Below are 20,000 nucleotides of genomic sequence, written 5' to 3' on the forward strand. Positions count from 1 at the left end.
GATGCCCCAAGGATCTGAGGTCACCCTTCTCGACGTGGCCACATCGCCAGCAGCGCCTCTGGGACTGACATCGTCACGTTTCGCTACCTTGATGAGCGCCGCGGATTTTGATAATGAAGCCAATCACCGATCAAGGCGAACGACAATACTGTCATCACTCGTTGCTCGGTTGTTTCGTCTCCAAAAGTCGCAGCGGGCATTCGAAGTACGATTAAGGTGCCGAGATCGCTCAGTTGCTCCCGTGCTAGCGACAAGCTCTTCCGAATCACTCTTCCACGGAGGTGAAGCAGCTAAAAAGCGCCACTAATCTACAGTCTTCGCTTCTGCTTTCGTAACTTTTCCATCGTGTTTACAAAGATAGACACAGGATACACAGATACACACAAACAATTAAGAATTTGTTTCACCTTTCTCTGCCCGCGACACACGGACACTGACGAAATCACTTACTTGTTTATCTAATTGTGTATTTCAAATACATAAAATAATATCGCCTTTCCTGGTGGCCAAAACTAAGTTCAATTCACTCGTGACCTTCAGTAAGAATACGACTTTGCTATTTCACAACAACGCGGACTCAAATGACATCGTTATCTCAGGGTATGATCACTGAAACTACGATTCGTTATTTCACAGTGAAGGGAACGAAACAACCTCTAAAACACACTGTTTTTCCTCCACAACAACATCTACCAAAGTGCCCTCGTTATCATTACTCTATATTACATCCACCGCAAAGAAATCCGGTTACTGCACAGCAATAAGAGCGAAGTCTGTCCGCACGATTCTTTCACATTTCTGTTCTTTTTGCCTCTTTCCCCTCTGGAAGGTCAAGAGGGCAGGAGAGCGGATTTCTGGAAAAAGGAGTTCTGGACCTTTCACGCTGGAAAGGAGGACGATAGGATGCACAAGGTTGCGGGACTTTTAAAGCATGAAATGGAGGGATTAAGGAGTGAGAAAGGCCAGTGTAGGATGCTCTAGGCTGAGGAATCCTAAAATACAATAACACTCCTTTTACAACCTGAGCTGTAAAGAGGAGAGGAAGTCTTAGATGAAACTTGGTCCAAAAGAAAATAAATACAAATCAAAAATAAAAGCGAGGGGGTGGGTGTTAAGTAAATGTAAAAGGAGGAAGGGGGAACAAAGAAGGATAAGGAAATTAAAGAGGAAAGTACCGGAGTTCCGTAGGCTGCTGGCAGCTTGCTAACTTCCAGACACAAGTGGCCATTTCAAAACAAGAGACAGGAGTGAGTGGAGGTAGAGAAGAAGAAGAAGGACTTAAGCGAAGTAGAAGGGGGAGGGGGGGGGCGGGCAAAGGGAACAGATCAATGATAACAGGTCAGACAATCGATAAAAGATCAACGAGAGAGAGAGAGAGAGAGAGAGAGAGAGAGGAGAGAGAGAGAAAGGCCGTCCACGGGCGTTTTGGAAAATGTCCATGGAAGGGGCATGAGGCGGGAGGTTGAAGTTACGTGAATCACGTGACAAGACGAGTACAAGAGGCTTAATGAGAGAATCCTTAGTGAGCAACTGAGGCTTGAAAACTGTTGTATAATTACTAGAAGAAAAATACAAAAAGTGAAAGATAAAAATGGTTCCCAGGAAAATGCAAGACACAGGGGCCTCGTTATAACACTGCGTTCTAAAACTACGAAAAGAATACGACAAAAGGCGCAATAATAATCAGAAAACTGTAAACAAACGAAAATAATAATTGTCGTGGCGAAATAGAGATTCCATCGAGGTGGACTCGAGTGAAGTCATCGAAAACGGACACAATACTTCATCGGTCAAATGTGGGAAAATGATTCGAGATCATTGACCTACTATAACAAACACCACCAGATTCAGTAACTATGACGGAACCACACACGGTAACTTCTGAATTTGGAGGACTCAATGATCGAGCAGTGGGCCACCAAAGGTTCGACAGACGCTTAAGGGTTACGAAGGTCAAGAAGGTGTCGATGACGTTAGAGGTTATCCATGTCAAATGTCATCGTAGCGGCCTGTGGTTATCCAAGAGGCCTCTGGTTATCCAGGAGGTCAAGGGTTATCTCCGAGGAATGAAGGGGGGGGGAGGGGGTCAGGGAGGAGGACTCGAGAGGGCGATATCCATAGATGAGAGCCAGGTTCCGTTGGCGCACCGCTTCCCTTCCCCGTCAAAGCCCTCAGGAGGGGAAACGGGGAGCGAAAATGACTATGGCGGAGGAGAACGAGTGGCAGACAGACAGTCAGACAGACAGGCTGAGAGAGGGAGAGAGAGAGAACGCGCGCGCACTCTGACGGGGTGTGAAAGCGTGTGTGCGACCGGAGCGGCTGAACTGCGACCAGTGAGGCTGGGGCGCTTCACGAGGGGTCGCTCAAATGCCTGAGCAGCGGAAGGAGGGGAGGAGGTCCTACGAGGAGGAGGGAGGGAGGGAGGGAGGTCCTACGAGGATGGAGCATGAGGAGGAGGAGGAGGTGGAAGAGTCCTACGAGGATGGAGCATGAGGAGGAGGAGGAGGAGGAGGAGGAAGTGCGGGAGGAGGAGCCAGAAGTTACAAGGGAAGGAAGAGATGTCCAACTGGAGGAGGATAAAAGCGGATGATGACGTAATACAGGATGGAGACAAGAATGTAAATATTGAGGGGTGGCGGGTCACACGAGAAATGGAAGAAAATACGAATAATTCAAGGATGACTGTTATTATTATTATTATTATTATTATTATTATTTTATTTATTATTATTATTATTATTATTATTATTATTATTATTATTATTATTATTATTATTCAGTAGATGAAACTTATTCATATGGAATATGATGCAAGAGTAATGAAACCGGGAGATGGGAGGAAAATAGACCGCAGTTCTGACGAAGAGGAAAACTTCAAGAAAAACATCCAAAACATAAACATCAATGCCATGAAAATGTTAATGATAACATTCTTGAGAAATAAAACGAAGATTGAATAACACTCAAAACTCAAGACAGTAAAATTAGACCCTCAGGGAAACAAGAAATAAATTAAAGGACAACAGCGTTTCAATAATAAATGCGCAAGACATAAACATAAAAAATACATTATATGACAAAAAAATAAACTCACTGGATAGAAAAGATACTAAGTAAAAAAAAAAAAAAAAAAAAAGACCATTCCGGGAAAATATAAAAGTAAATAAGAATTCACGATTAAATGTTTTTACCTTCAAAAGGTAATGGAATTCAATAAACAATCCTCAACATTCCCAAAGGATGCAAAGCGGGAGACATTAAACGAAAATCTCTCTCTCTCCTCTCTCTCTCTCTCTCTCTCTCTCTTCTCTCTCTCTCTCGTTGAAATACAAACAATTCCACGTTATCTGAACTTTCGAAAAGAAAGCATGCTTTCATCTTCACCTTTTTATCTTCAACTCAAGGAGTTTGTTAAGAAAAAGGCTCTTTTTCACAAGGCCAGAATCTGCACTGCCTGAAAATCTTGTTTCAGCACAAGAGATTTAGACATGACACCAGGTTACTGTTGGTAGGTTGAGTGCAGGGGTCTATGCAAGACCTCCTACTCACTCACTCCACTGGCTGCGGTCCTCCATGGCTCTTTGCCGCCGCTGCAAGAGGCTTCCAAGGACCACAGTGGTCCTGCGCAACATCCCACCAGTCCCCTGGACCATCCACTCCAAGATTTGTCATGTCCCTTTTTACGTTATCAGACCATCTCATGCGGGGTCTTCCTGGAGGTCGTCTGCCCTCTGGTTGTCATCGAGTAATCCGGCTTATCAGTCTATACTCACGAGCCCTGGCCACATGCCCTGCCCACCTCATTCTTTGAGCCATAATCGTGCCTGTTATCAGGGGTACCTCTGTCATTTCCCTCTGTTCATTATTATGCCTTATCCTCCATTGCCCCATCTCCGCATCAATGATCCGTCCACATATCCTTCTCAAGATTCCGTTCTCAAACACTTCCAACCTTCGTTCCAGATCCTTTGTCAGCCTCCAGGTTTCGCAACCATACGTTAACACGGGTCTAAATGGTATAGGCCTTCACCTTTGTTCTCCTTGATAAGATATTGCTATTGGGCACTTTGGCTAAAGCCCAACTACATCTGGCTGCTGCTGCTACTCTTGATTTTACCTCTTCCTCTACTCGATTTTCAGGTGTAACTGTTGATCCAAGGTATTTGACGTTCTCGACAGCTTCCAACTCCATATTTCCACACCTGATGTTACCCAGTATCCTCTCTTGCCTTTGAAACCTTCAAGATTTTGGTTTTAGCCTCATTTATTTCCAGGCCAACTTTTAAAACCTCACCACACTTACAGGCAGCCATTTGGCAAGAGCCCTTGTTGGCACCAGGCCAGAGCTTAATCTCAAAACCAGCCAACTAGACATTAATCTCGTAGAGTGAAACGTGGTATATACTACCATAGATGGATAGTTCCTCGTTGGACGAGTCGGTTACGCTAGACTACCGATCTCAGGGTCAGGGCTCGAGTCCCTGCTCTGCCAACACGGAATCAGAGGAATTTATTTCTGGTGATAGAAATTCATTTCTCGATGTGGTTCGGATCCCACAATAAGCTGTAGGTCCCGTTGCTAAGTAACCAATTGGTTCCTAGTCACGTATAAAAACCAAATCCTTCGGGCCAGCCCTAGGAGAGCTGTTAATCAGCTCAGTGGTCTGGTAAAACTAAAGATATACTCAATTACTGCAGATGTATACGGTCAATGTACCCTTATATTTCGGTGCTATTAAATTTAAAAACATGCATTCACATATAATAAGTTAGGACAACATTAAAAATATTTCTATGTACATTATAATACTATAAAGAATAAATTCAATTACCAAATGTAAGTAAATGTACTTACAGTAACAACACAATCTGAAAATAACTGGCATATCACAGATGTCCTTACAAACACAAACTAATGTAACCGAATAAGGTGAGATATGTGTAATGACGAACTACACATCAATACAGTCTAATAATAATTTGAAATAAATAATGAAAATCTTGAACTGGCGCAACCAACGTGAAGAAATGCTCTCACACAATTCTGTCTGGGCTAATTAAAACTTCTAGCGACCGGCAAACGTAAGTAACATGCAATTAGAAAAACAAGTTTTTTTTTCTAGTATTCAAAATACGTATGTTCATTTTAAAAAGGTATGATACTAATTACACTGAAAGACCTTTTGTTGCTTTTATATTATTATTATTATTATTATTATTATTATTATTATTATTATTATTATTATTATTATTAAAGTAATGGCTACGAAATAAAGTATGCTTGAGGGAGGGTATGTTTCCTAAGTACATTATTATTTTTTATCCAATTTTGGCAGATAAGAATTCTTACAAAATTGTTCAACCGAAGCCCTAAGAGATTCAAATCTTTGGTGATACACTTTTACAATGAAACCTTTCATCATGGACTGTCAAAAAACTGTGCAATACAGATACAATGAGCTCAATATGATAACTGTCATGGTAGAGGCAGTTATATAGATTTTTTGGTCAATCACAGAGACGTAGACAACGATGCCATAAGAAGTCTATTTTAAGTATTTATCACTTACTCATCTCTCTCTCTGTTTCAAAATCTGAACTTTAAATACAAATTCTGGTCAGTTCAAGTCGCCTTGAACTGCATGGTCTAACCAAACCAGACCTAACTTCTCAAGCTTGGTAGAGTTGACTGACATAAAATACATAATCTTAGGGGTTCGTGTCCAAGACTTGTCACGCGCCGCTGACTGACAGCTTGGGTGTTTGCACTCAAAATGCGCCCAATTCTACGCTACCTCTCAGTCTTTCATAGTTTCACCTCCTGCATTCTGCACTTATGCAATGCTTTCAACACCAAGCCACATTACCCACTATCCTCTTTTCAAAATTTCTCATCACTGACTTGAATGTTTCTGTGTGTGTGTGAAATTTTTCTTATTCCTTAACATTCTATCGTCTTCTGAATTATTATTATTTATTGATTTTTTTTTTTTTTGGGGGGGGTCTACCACAGTCCTCCGATTCGACTGAGTGGTATTTATAGTTTGGGGTTCCGGGTTGCATCCTGCCTCCTTGGGAATCCATCACTTCTCTCACTATGTGCGCTGTTTCTAGGAGCACACTCTTCTTCATGAGTCCTGGAGCTACTTCAGCCTCTAGTTATTCAAGATTCCTTTTCAGGGATCTTGGGATCGTGCCTAGTGCTCCTATGATTATGGGTATAATTTTCACTGCATATCCCATATCCTTCTTATTTCTATTTTCAGGTCTTGATACTTATCCCTTTTTTCCCTTTATTTCTCTTCAACTCTGGTGTCCCATGGTATTGCGACATCAATGAGTGATACTTTCTTCTTGATTTTGTAAATCAACGTCACGTCTGGATTATTATTATTATTATTATTATTATTATTATTATTATTATTATTATTATTATTGACTTGAAGTTCAAAGCTTCCAAAGAATATGGTGTTCATCGAAAGAAAGTTACAAGAGATTATGGTCATCGAAGAAGTTACAAGAGATTATGGCAAATACAGAAAGAACAGAAGTACAGAAGTATAAAGTGAATTGGTGAGGCGAGCTACCTACATTTTAGAATTAGAACCCTACATTTCATCTTGACCCCAGCTTTCTTTTAACCTCTATTATAAGTCTAGATAAAGCCATTTACCTACCAGCTAGAGAAACTCACATGAACACAATCCCACATCAAAATGAATATGGTAAAATCTAACCCCCACCCAGCAAAAAATAAAATAAAAATAAATAAAAAATAAAACTGCATGCTACGTTTGCTCATCCCCCCGTAACTTAACAGTTCACGAAGCCGTCCTGAAACCCACCATAACGCGCGTTCACATGAGCGATGGAAACACAAGAAAACGTTTCCCTCTCACGGAACATCCGTTTTCGCATCAAGATCTGCGCTGACGTTAATGGAGGTCTGTCAACGGGAACGCAGCGATCATCTCTCATGCGGACGGAGGGAGTGTGTACAGTTGCATTTCGAGTGAAGCAGTTTACGATGTTTTATATAATAATATAACAATAATTGTAGGGGAGTATATATATTTGTGTATATGTATATATGTGTGTGTTATTCAAATAACGCACACATACCACAGAAAAATGAAATATTGTGTGCACATCCTGATCAGTCCCGTCTTTATATCTGATCTATTATGTACATGGGAGTCATGTAAATATATAGATCGTAAATAATGTATTAGTGTGATTATCATACATAAGTACATACATACATACATTCATATATACATACACACACATATATATATATATATATATATATATATATATATATATATATATATATAGATATATGTTGCGTTCATATGATACATTACTTGCAAGTAATTACTGCTTACAGGACAGCAAAGGCTAAAGTCCTATGGAAAACCTATGTATACAGGTGACTATATGAAGTTGCTTGTCCAGGAAATCGACAAGAAATAAGGCCCCCAAACGGGAGCAAAATGATATAAGAATACATACCAAAGGACTGACTGAATAACCTTGATAACTGAGCACGATTCAAACATGCAAGACACAAGCAAAAAGAACAAGAATTCAAGCTCATTCAAGCACAGGACGCAGTTAACAGTTGTGCTCAAATTCACCCCAGGAACATTCTTCCTTTCATAAGAAACGCTAAATGTTAAAAATTAGAATAACAAAGATTATATTTTGTTCCATCAAGTTTGTTCATGGGTTAGGTAGTCATAAAATAATTTTCTAAAAAAATCTAAAAAAACCTAAAATCTAAAAAAAGGCTGCATTAGCCATTCATATTTAAATAAAGGTATACATACAAAATTACTAGAAAGAAGAGAGCTTAATTATGAGTCGCTGAATATAAATAAGGAAAGAAGTACTATTTTATCATTTCCTAATTAGACAGCAATGAATAAAGGGTAATGAGAGGAAGATATAATCAACCAATTAACAATATTAGTAATATCACTCATTATTATTATTATTATTATTTACTAACTGCTAACCTTGACATTTTGGGTAAACGAACATTAAAGCAACGTCATGGAACTGTCAGAGGAATTCTTGGTAACCCCGTGCTCAAATTGTCTACTGACATTTAATCTGGGGAAAACAGCCCACTTCAAGTGGATTTTGCATGTAAAAATTCCACTAATTAAACTAATTCATACATAAGAATATCATTAATAATTAAAATAGTGGGCAAGTGGAAGGCTCCAGACCAAAGAGGACAGGCAATCAACTCGGGGTATATGAGAGACATAATGGATGCTATTTACAATTTTTTTTATTAATTGCTTATTGCTGAATGGTGTGTAAGAGATTCTCTCTTTGGGCGATTTTTTTACGCTCGAAGGGAGTGTAACAATAACTTAAGGGATAGGTGGCTCTTTGGAACTTTCGTTTCCCCCATTGTGTTGCAGAAATGCAAAATTCGAGGTTACACATTCAGAGGAGTCGAATTCCATAAGTTAAAAGTTAAGAGAACAAAAAGATTAGGAATAAACTAACACGTAAAATGACAATCTGAACTCGCCACAAGTGTCGAGATATAATGACATATACTATGAAGAACTATCTACTCCCAATTTTTCTTTTATATATTTTATCTTGGTACTCTAAAGTTAACTCTAACTTACACATTTTTATATACAACTATATACCTGGCATTCAGTTTTCCAAACTGGTCACCATCATTCTTTAATATATAACAACAACCATTAATTTTCAGCATAACCCTAACTTTCGTATCGCGGCAGCCACCACACCTCCCTTCTCTGCTTTTTTTGACGCAAGACCCGTCCACCATGACCTCCTCATTCTCCATTTGCATAAACAGAAGGATAATGGCGCATCTTTACCCGAAGAAGGAGCCATCTAAAAGCGATCTCGGAATACAGGCGGACTGCCATGAGGTTGATGGGTTCCTCGATCCCTTGGCGTTTGAGGCTGATGAATGGTTCTTTGGAAATTGGGGAGAAGACCCCCACAGGTCTTCGTAGAGAGTAAAGGGTGCGTCTGCACAGCTCTGAAACATGTTGTCAACATGCTGGCAACATAGCCAAAACATGTTAGATACAAGTTAACGACTTAACGGTAGTTCTGAAAAGTCTTCGAAGGGAGAAAGGGTAGTGCGTTCTGCAAAGGGTGAGTCTGTACAGCTCTGAAACATGTTGTCAACATGCTGGCAACATAGCCAAAACATGTTAGACACAAGTTAACGACTAATCAGTGGTTCTGACAAGTCTTCGAAAAGGGTGAAGGGTTCGTCTGTACAGCTCTGAAACATGTTGTCAACATGCTGGCAACATATCCAAAACATGCTAGATACAAATTAACGACTTACCAGTAGTTCTACCAAGTCTTCGTAAAGAGTAAAGGGTGTGTATGCACAGCTCTGAAACATGTTGGCAACATAGCCAAAACATGTTAGATACAAGTTAACAACTTGTTGGTGGTTTTAACAAGCCTTCGAAGAGAGTAAAGGGTGCGTCTGCACAGCTCTGAAACGTGTTGTCAACACAATGGCAACATATCCAAAACTATGGTTAGATACAAGTTAACGACTTATTGGTAGTTCTGATAAGTCTTCGAAAAGAGTAAAGGGTGTGCATGCACAGCTCTGAAACATGTTGTCAACATGCTAGAGACTTATCAAACATATCCCAAATATGTTTAATGCAAGACTTCTAATAATCCCTCAAAAAGAGTAATTGAACGTTCACATTGCACTGAAACATGTTGTCAACACACTGGGAGACTTACCTCAAACATATCCAAAACATGATGAATACAAGTCACCAACTTCTTGGTAGTTCAATCAATCCTTCGAAAAGAGTAAAGAGTTCGTTTACACAGCTCTGAAGCATGTCACCACACTGGCAACTTATCGCAAAAATATCCAAAGCGTGTTGAATACAAGTCAACAAGTTGATGTTAGTTCTAACAAGCCTTCGAAAAGAGTAAAGGGTGCATCTACAGAGCTCAGAAACAGGTTATCCACATGCTGGCAACTTATCACAAACATATACCAAACATGTTTAATGTACGTCAACAACTTACTGATAGTTCTAACAATACTCCGAAAAGAGTAAGGGAACGCCGACACAGTTCTGAAACGTGTTGTCAACAAGCTGGAGACTTATCTCAAACATATCCACTACATGTTGAATACAAGTCAACTTACCAGTAGTTCTAACGAGCCTTCAACAAGAGTGAGGGTGCTTTTACACAGGCTTAAAACATGTTGTCAACATACCAGACTTATCTCAAATATATCACAAATATGTTGAATACAAGTCAACAATTTATTGGTAGTTCTGAAAATCCTCCGCAACTTATCACAAGCGTATCCCAAATATGTTGCATACAAGTAAGACTTACTGATAGTTCTATCAATCCTGGAAAAAGAGTAAGGGTACGTCCACAACGCACAAAAACTTCTTATAACACTTTGGCAACTTATCGCTCACACATCGCAAACATGTTGAATACCTGTCAACAACTTCTTGGCAGTTCTAAACAGTGCTTCATGTGATTATTATCCAGCATGTGCAAGCTGTATGTTTGTTATATACCTACAGTTGTCGTGTTGACTTGTTTTCTACATGCCTGTTGCTTGTATTCGATAAGTTGCCGACGAAAGTTCATGACATACTGCATAGTGGACGCACCCAAGGCATACTGCTGGAATTTGAGAAGACTTCGATGTGGAAGTTGGAGAAATATGAACATCAGACAGACAGAGAACAAACAAATCCGAAGAGTTTAAACAATCAATTTCGAAATAAGAGAACAGGGACCATCGGAGCCCTAAAAACCTGGTAAGCGCATTTCAACTACACAAAAACACGCCCTTGTTTGCTTCACAAAAAATTGATGACCGCTCTCAGTAGTAAGCGATGTTGCTAACGCAAAACAGTGATGAATGATGGAAGGAAATAAAATGTACTTCCAACAAATTGTTATCATTCAAAATACATATTCGAATGCTTGTATGTGAAAAGAAAAAAATTGCAGTGTGAGAACAACACAATAAAATAAACAAAAGAACTCATAAAAATAAACAAATCACCCAACATACAAACAAACAAAAATGAAAAAAGCACAGACAAAAAAAAATCAAGCAACGAATTCGAGCAAAAAATAAATAAAAACAGGACTATTATAGAGTCTTGAGAAAAATCGAAGCACCGAACACTACCAAACACCACGTCTTTTGGGCCACCTGGGAATCTCTCTCTCTCTCTCTCTCTCTCTCTCTCTCTCTCTCTCTCTCTCTCTCTCTCTCTCTCTTCTCGAACGCGTCGTTCGCGTATATATATAATCTTCCATCTGGATTCACTTTCATCTTAGGCAACCGTTACCTCGTTCCACTGATCTCACACGATCTCTCGTCATCTGACGCAGTGAGCATTTGCATAGAGGTATAGGAAGGCGCGTGGGTGGGACTGAATTGAATATAGTAGAGCTTAGGCCAAAGGCCAAGCACTGGGACCTATGAGGCCATTCAGCGCTGGAAAGAAAGTTGAAATTAAGTAGGCCTGAAAGGTGTAACAGGAGGAAAACCCCAAGTTACACTACAAAATATTTGAAAGGAATGAAAGCGGTAGCAGCTAGGGGCCGAAGGGACGCTGCAAAGAACCTTTAGTAATGACTACAGTACACCGCAAGGGGTGGACTGACGGCACTACCCTTCTACAGGGAGGGGGCGTGGGTGAGGGGGGGGAGGGTAGGTGTTTGAGGGTTAGGTGAAATTTGACATCTATCCAGAAGGACCGGCATAAACCCGATCGGAAAGCGAGTAGGTTTGAATTTGACTAAGAGTTATGGAGTGCTTCGCAACAAGTGTCTCCGGCGGTCGAGATGGTCTGAAGATTCAGGGAGAGATGGTTGGGGGTTTGAAAAGACGTCAACCGAAGCGGGTGTTTGGAAGAGGGAAATTTGGAGATAATAAAAAAAATGATCGAGAAGATTTCTAATGGAAATCAAAACAGTCTGATATCTTTCACTCCAGGCACTTATTAATTGTAGAAGCATAATAAAGAAAATTATTTAAACGCACACACAGACACAGACACACACACACACACACACACACACACAACCAACACACACACATATATATATATATATATATATATATATATATATATATATATATATCCAACAAGGAAGTTCCAGCAAGACAACATTTCACATGATTAATTTCCTGAAACGTTTCGTATCCCAAGACATTGGCACATCTTCAGTCTGAAATAAAAATCGATAAGAATTAATTTGTTTAAGAACATTAAACAGAATTAAAACTATATTACAGTTTGAATTTGGTTTAATGTTTTTAAAATAATAAAGTTTTCAATTTCAGACTGATGATGTGCCAATGCCTTGGGGACGATACGTTTCAAGAAATTAATCAAGTGAGCTGCCAGTCTTGCTGGAAACCCTGTTGGAATGTGTAGCTGTCTCCCCCGCCGTCGTTATATCTATATATATATATATATATATAGTATATATATATATATATATATATATATATATAGAGCATCACGTTTTATATACTTCGTGATCAAGTTATTCATATATATAATATAGATATATATATATATATATATATATATATATATATATATATATACAACAAGGGGCAGGCAGGTGACGACCAAGGAATACATCAAATCAGGCGTTGACTGAAGGAAACAGGCCAATCTACATAGTTCTTTATTCCAACGTTTCGTAATAACATATATATCACATATCCACAGGTGAAAATAAAAAAGCAGGTTGTAGGTCCTGACCGGTTTCGACTTCATTTCCAAGCCATTGACGAAGGACTGATACATAGTATTAGAAGTCACAAATATATATACTACAGAGCAGTACTGACGAACATGCACAAACCGTTTGAGACAGCAGATCCACCTGCCTGTGTGCATCTGCTGTCTCAAACGGTTTTGCGTATGTCCGTCAGTACTGTCATTGTAGTATATATATTTGTGACTTCTAATGCTATGTATCAGTCCTTCGTCAATGGCTTGGAAATAAAGTCGAAACCAGTCAGGACCTACACCCTGCTTCTTATTTTTCACCTGTGGATATGTGACATATATATATATATATATACATATCTATATATATATATATATATCTAGATATATATATATATATAGATATGATATATATATATGTATATATATATATATATATATATATATATGTATATAGATAGATATATAATATATATAGATTATTATATAATATATATATATATATATATATATTATTATATATATGAATAAATTGATCACGAAGTATATAAAACGTGATGCTATGTATATATGATATATATATATATATATATATATATATATATATATATAATATAAGTCTATATCATAACTGCATTAAATATTTTCAAGTCGAAACGATACCTCTGAAAGGACTGCCTATAATAATCTATCCCCATGGTCGCGCTGATGATCCCTCAGCTAAGAGAGCCCATTCCTTTGATGGATGGCTCGGATTAGCTTCCATAGGTCCACCCTATCCATCCTACCCCTCCCATTTCTTCTAGGACTCCCCAACCCCCACCCCAACACCTCCCTTACCTCCTCCTCCTCCTCCTCCTCCCTCCTCCCTCCTCCAAAAGGACCGCCATTCTTTAACACCGTGAGCCTTTAGGAGGGCCCTGTTAAAATGCATCTGGACGGAGGCTATAAATAAAACCGTATGAGATTAATTTTGGGAAGAGGAGGAGGAATACTTCACCGAGATTGGAAAATCAGAAGAAAGAAAAAATGGTTAATGCTTACATTTTTTGTAAGTGATGAAAAAAAAAAGACAGATTGCTTTTTTTTTTTTTTTTTTTTTATCGAAATCTCGAGAAGTTTCGTTATAAGATTCATAACAGATTAATTTCAGAGCTTCATGATCAAGAGAAGAATGACCATCATTCAATTAATATCTAATCATAGCACAGAAAAAAATATGACCAGTGGGAGGCACAGGATTATGAAATGGATTAGGGCATTCCCATTTCGTTAATGTATATCGGACTGGGGAGGAGGAGGAGGAGGAGGAGGAGGAGGAGGAACCTAATATATCCCCAAAGTAGGACAAAAATCTTTTGAAAACGACAAAGTTTTCGCCACTATTGGGTAACCATACAAGTATAAAAAAAACTTTTGCCCCTTTTCAGGAAAGTTCAACGGGCAATCCGCCTTTCCAATAAGAGGATCCTGGGAGGGAGAAATGAAAGGATGATATTCGAAGAATTATTTTTTCCTCTCTCTCTCTCTCTCTCTCTCTCTCCACACACATATATATACATATATATATATATATTATATATATATATATATATATATATATATATATTTATTTTTCTTATCTAAACATTTGTATAGGTCCCTCGTTGGACGAGTGGTTCTCGCTGTCGCCTACCAATCAGGTGGTTCGAAGTTCGATTCTCGGCTCTGCCAAAGTCGAATCAGAGAAATTTATTTCTGGCGATAGAAATTCATTTCTCGATATAATGTGGTTCGGATTCCACAATAAACTGTAAGTCCCGTTGCTGGGTAACTCATTGGTTCCTAGCCACGTAAATATATCTAATCCTTCGGGCCAGCCCTAGGAGAGCTGTTAATCAGCTCAGTGGTCTGGTAAAACTAAGATATACTTAACTTGAACATTTGTATAATACTATGATTAAAAACAATAATGATTCAGCATTTATCGTAAACTTAAGAACACTGAAGAAAGCTTTATCAACTGCAACAAGAATCTAGTTCGTAAAGAGAGAGAGAGAGAGAGAGAGAGAGAGAGAGAGAGAGAGAGAGAGAGAGAGCTGTGAAAAGGGTCCGAGTGAATTGTAGTGTAATCCCCTCCACAGAGATGGTCGTGATGTCAATGCAAACTGCACAGACACCCGATTAGCGGAATCCCTTGATCCCAAGACATGACCCCCAAGAGTGATTTGGCCTGCACTTGACGACGAAGGAAAGGCTTTGATGGGCTGAGGGAATTTCATTTTCATTTAGATCTTATTTCCTTGACAGTTATTTCAGATTGCACTGCGCTACGAAATTCCCTAAGCCCTTAACAAGTCAGACACTATCCAAATCATGATATACATACATACACACACACACACACACACACACACACACACACACACACACACACACACACATATATAATATATATATATATATTATATATATAATATATATATACACACACATAGAGCAACAGACACAGATTCGAATCCTCGACGGGGAGGCAGATGCAATTATAATATATGATTCCTTTTTTGGTGTAATACCAAGGTGAAGTAGATTCGATATTAAGCGGTACTTGTGGTATATATTATATATATACATATATATATGATAGGTAAAAATGGCAATTTAGTAAAATGGCACAGGTAAAAATGGACAGGAAAAAAATGCAACAAGTTAAAAAATAGGAAAAAATGGCACAGGAAATAATGTGACAAGTTAAAATATTGGAACAAAAGGCAAAACTTGAAAAAATTAAAGTTTCCTAATTTAGAAAAATAAATAAAAGAACAAACTCTCACTTCATGCTTCTTTTGGCCTTTGCTTATAAACTAACTCTCACTTTGGTTATTACTTAACTGTTTCAGTAGTCTTTTAGCTATCCCAGCATAACTTACTTCAGCTCTTCGACAACCATCATGGAAATTATAAGAAGTAATAAAGGAAAGGAGAAAATCTGCTTCCAAGGACACATGTATACCAAGCAAATTGTAAGATCAACTGTGATCAGATGGAGATGTGTAAAGAGAACCTCTTTTTGTAAAGGTAGTATGACAACCAGCCTTGATATGACTGATCCTCAACCAGCTCATGACCTTAACCACGCTACTGATTATGCAGCTATAGCTGCTCTGCAAAAAAGCCTCAACAAAATGAAGGTAAAAGTAGCAGAGACGGAAGACAAACCTAGCCAGATATACAGTAGCAATCTTTTTGAGTTACCAGCTGAGGCAAAGGCATTACTCCCAAGCGAAGATGTCATAAAAAGAACATTACGCAACCAAAAATCGAAGCTCTACCCGCCAGTACCTGAAAAACTTGAGGATTTGAAACTAACCGGAGAATGGACAAAAACAGCTGGTCCTGAGCCCAAACCATTTTTGTTTTTTGACAATGGAGAATCTCTGAAGAATCTCTGCGGTTGCTCTCTTTTGCTGATACATGGCTGATGGATGGAAACAATGCAATAGCTCCACCAGGTTTTTTACAGCTGTATGTAATACGCAACCCAATTGGTAACACTGCAGTTTCTACGGTTTTTGCATGCCTGCAGAGTAAAACACAAGATACGTATGAAACACTGCTTCAAGCAGTAACGGATCGCTGCCAGAAATTGAACATACCCTGACCCAACACCATAATAGTTGACTATGAACAGGCAGTCATACAAGCTATAAAGACCATTTTTGGACCCGAAACACACCACACAAGGTTGTTTTTACCACTTGGCTCAGTATACTTGGAGAAAGATACAGAACTTTGGAAATTGATAAGAACTACTCAGAAGAAAAGAAATCTGTTGTGAATGCAGTGATTGCACGGGATTCATTTGTTGGTGAACACCCCCCGGAAAAAACAAAGAAAATTTATTCTGACATGCACAAAGATTGAGAAATTTGTGCAAAGACTATATTGAAGGAAGGAAAAACTTGGACGAAGTGTTACGAGGATTTGGACATAATATTGGATTTTAATAAGACTATATTTTAAGTTTTAAATACATTTTAGAGAATGTCTTTTTTTATGTCAAAATATACCATATTTTATGTTTCAGATAAATGTTAAAACATTGTTTTTTTTTTAACGTCACATATACCTTATTTTATGTTTCAAATAAATTTTTTAAAAATTATTTCCTGTGCATTTCCTTTCCATTTTTTTTTCCCATATCCTGTGCCAATTTTCCTATTTTTTTAACTTGTGTCAATTTTTCCTGTGACATTTTTACCTGTGCCATTATTACCATGCACCATATATAGTAACTTAATTATATATATATAGTATATTATTATATATATATATGTAATAATACACACACAACATATAATATTACACAATATATAATATATATATATATGAAACCTAATAGCTGTATATATCTAATATATTATATATATATAATATATATATTTATATATGATATAATATATATAATATACATATATATAATATATTATTATAATTATATAATATCATAGTATTAATACATAATAAATTATATATCTACTATTATATTATTATTATGAATATATTAATTATATTACATACACATAATCAAAGAGGGAAAATAAGTGTATTTACCGTTCATTGTGAAGCTCTTAAAGTTATAAGACCCCATCTATCCGTGTCAGCTCAATGACTAATAGATCGATATTTTATTAGAGTGAGCATGGAAGGAGAGAGAGAGAGAGAGAGAGAGAGAGAGAGACCATGGACGAGGGATGTACCTAGTGAAGCTATTTAGGTTATAGCAATGCCTATGCAGGGTTCAAGTACCTCGTGAACCCTTGACTCAGAATCGAATAGAATAAAGAATTTAGGCCAAAGGCCAAGCGCTGAAACCTATAAGGTCATTCAGCACTGAAACGGAAGATGACAGCAAAAAGGTTTGAACGGTGGAACAGGAGGAAAACCTCGCGCGTTGCGCTATGAATCAATTGCTAGAAGATGGTGGAAAATAAGATGGAATAAAGGGTGAACGGAGGTACAGCAAAAGGAGTGAAAGGGGTTGCAGCTAGGGGCCGAAGGGACGCTGCAAAGAACCTTAAGTAATGTCTACATTGCACCGCATGAGGTGCACTGACGGCACTAACCGCCTACACAGTGTGAACCCTTATTTTTCCGTTTGTAAACAATACTTCTCAATGGACAAACGCATCTTTATGAATAAAAATTCTTTGGACTATGGTTGATATGTGCAAAGACTTTCTGGTAAGGAGAAATCACAACCAAGGGGTGGGGGGGGGAATGGATGACTAGTCTCTGTTGGGGAGGAAAATTCCTACTGTTTTCTTTTAAGAAGAGATAGTTATATCATTCGTTTGGTCTACGAAGAATATTTTCGATTGACTGTTCTGGAAATAAATTTTCCATGAAATGTCTTTCTTTTGACTATTTCCAGGGTCCATTCTTGAAGAATACTTTCCATAACCTGTTCCAGATGAATATTTTCCATGACCTGTTCCTGAAAAATAGTTTCCGTGACCAATTCCTGATGAATATTTTCATGACCTGTTCTTGAAGAATGTCTCCCATGACCTGTTCCTAAAGAATATTTATCATGAACTATTCCTGAAGAATAGTTTCCGTGACCAATTCCTGAAGAATATTTGCCATGACCTTTTTTAGAAGAACATTTTCCATGACCAACCTGTTCTTGAAGAATATTTTCCATGACTTGTTCCTGAATAATATTTTCCATGACCTATTTTTGAAGAATATTTTCCATGACTTTAGAAGCATCTTCCAAGGCCTGTTGCTGAGGAATATTTTCCATGACTTGCCAAATATTTTCCAAGGCTGTTCTTGAAGAATATTCTCCGCGGTCTCTTCTGGAAAAACTTTTCCATGGCCTGAATAACATTTCTCATGACCTGGTATAGTAAAATATTTCTAATAATCTGTTCTAGAAAAATATCTTCCAATGCCTATTCATGAAGAATATTATGCAAATTATAGGTATCTGACAGTGAGAGACATATTTGTTCTCGAATAGGAAGAATTATTCATGTGATTTTCTTTAATAATGATAGAATATTTATCTCGACCTACGACGAACTAGAAGGAACATCCCTATTAATAGAAAAAAAAGCATATGTTCAAGGCCTTAAACTTGCTAAGCAACAGAAAAACCACGAGAGTAAAACAGATAGGGATGGAAGAATAGATAATAACCATAAAAGAAAAAGAACTGAATAAGAACAGGCTCCAGTCGTTTTTACAATACAACAAACAATGTCTACTTCACAAGCTGATGTATAACGTCACAACGCTGACGAGAACATCAACGCATAAACACCTACGGTAAAAAAAAAGAAGAAGAAAAAAAAGAAGGGGAAATCGATCTTCATCGAAATCCGATAAGCCCGTTGGTGAAGTCATACTTAAACGATCTTTAACAACGTACTCGGATAAGAGCGCCCTCCCTCGTCCGGAATTTTCTTCCCCTTTGACTTAATGACAGTAATGAAAAGTAATGACAATAATTTCGTCCGAAATGACGTTATTACCCCTTCCCTTGGGGGGTGGGAGGGGAGGGGAGGGGAGGGGGTTCCTAATATTACCTCCAGTGTCTTTATTGGCAAGTGAAAAGCATATATTTCAGACTATGGTTTCGCTTCGACTCATTCAGAATATATATTGCGCCATTATTTTTGGCACGTGTGGAAAGTTGCGTTATATATTCAGAGACCAACATAAATAGCGAGTCAGTTTTATAAATCATTTCAAACAGCCACAACTCATGGGAGTTCTCGCAATAAAAGTTTTCGCAAGAATGCGATTAAGTCGCCAAAGAACATTTTATGATAATTCGAAGCTCACGTTTCTATGGGTATTTACTGGAATAATATTAATAATAGATAAATAAAAATAATAATACAACCCCAGTGGATCTTGTCTGTCCTACCCAGGGTGACAATAGGAAGACACACGACACAGGCCCCCCACCCCCTTGCAAACCGGTTTGCCACCCCTGGTAGGGGAGGGGTTGGTAGGGGTAACGGGAGGGTAGGGGAGACATCCACCCTCCTCCTGTAAACCTGTTTGTCAACCCCAGGTGGGAGACAGGGTAGGTAGGGGGAATGGGAGGGTAGGGGAGACATCCACCCTCTTCCTGTAAACCTGTTTGTCCACCCTGGATGGGGCGTGGTAGGTGGTGATTGGGAGAGTAGGGGAGACATCCACACTCCTTCTGGAAACCTGTTT

The 20,000-nt window shown here is 38.4% G+C and overlaps 1 protein-coding gene across 1 annotated transcript in view; it reads right to left on the bottom strand.

Annotated features, from left to right (window-relative positions):
* The window catches only part of LOC135203579 (cyclic nucleotide-gated cation channel subunit A-like), a 198,866-nt gene that overhangs the window by 147,895 nt on the left and 30,971 nt on the right, over positions 1–20,000 (bottom strand).

This window comes from Macrobrachium nipponense, chromosome 36 (assembly GCF_015104395.2).
Source record: "Macrobrachium nipponense isolate FS-2020 chromosome 36, ASM1510439v2, whole genome shotgun sequence".
Lineage (NCBI taxonomy): Eukaryota > Metazoa > Arthropoda > Malacostraca > Decapoda > Palaemonidae > Macrobrachium > Macrobrachium nipponense.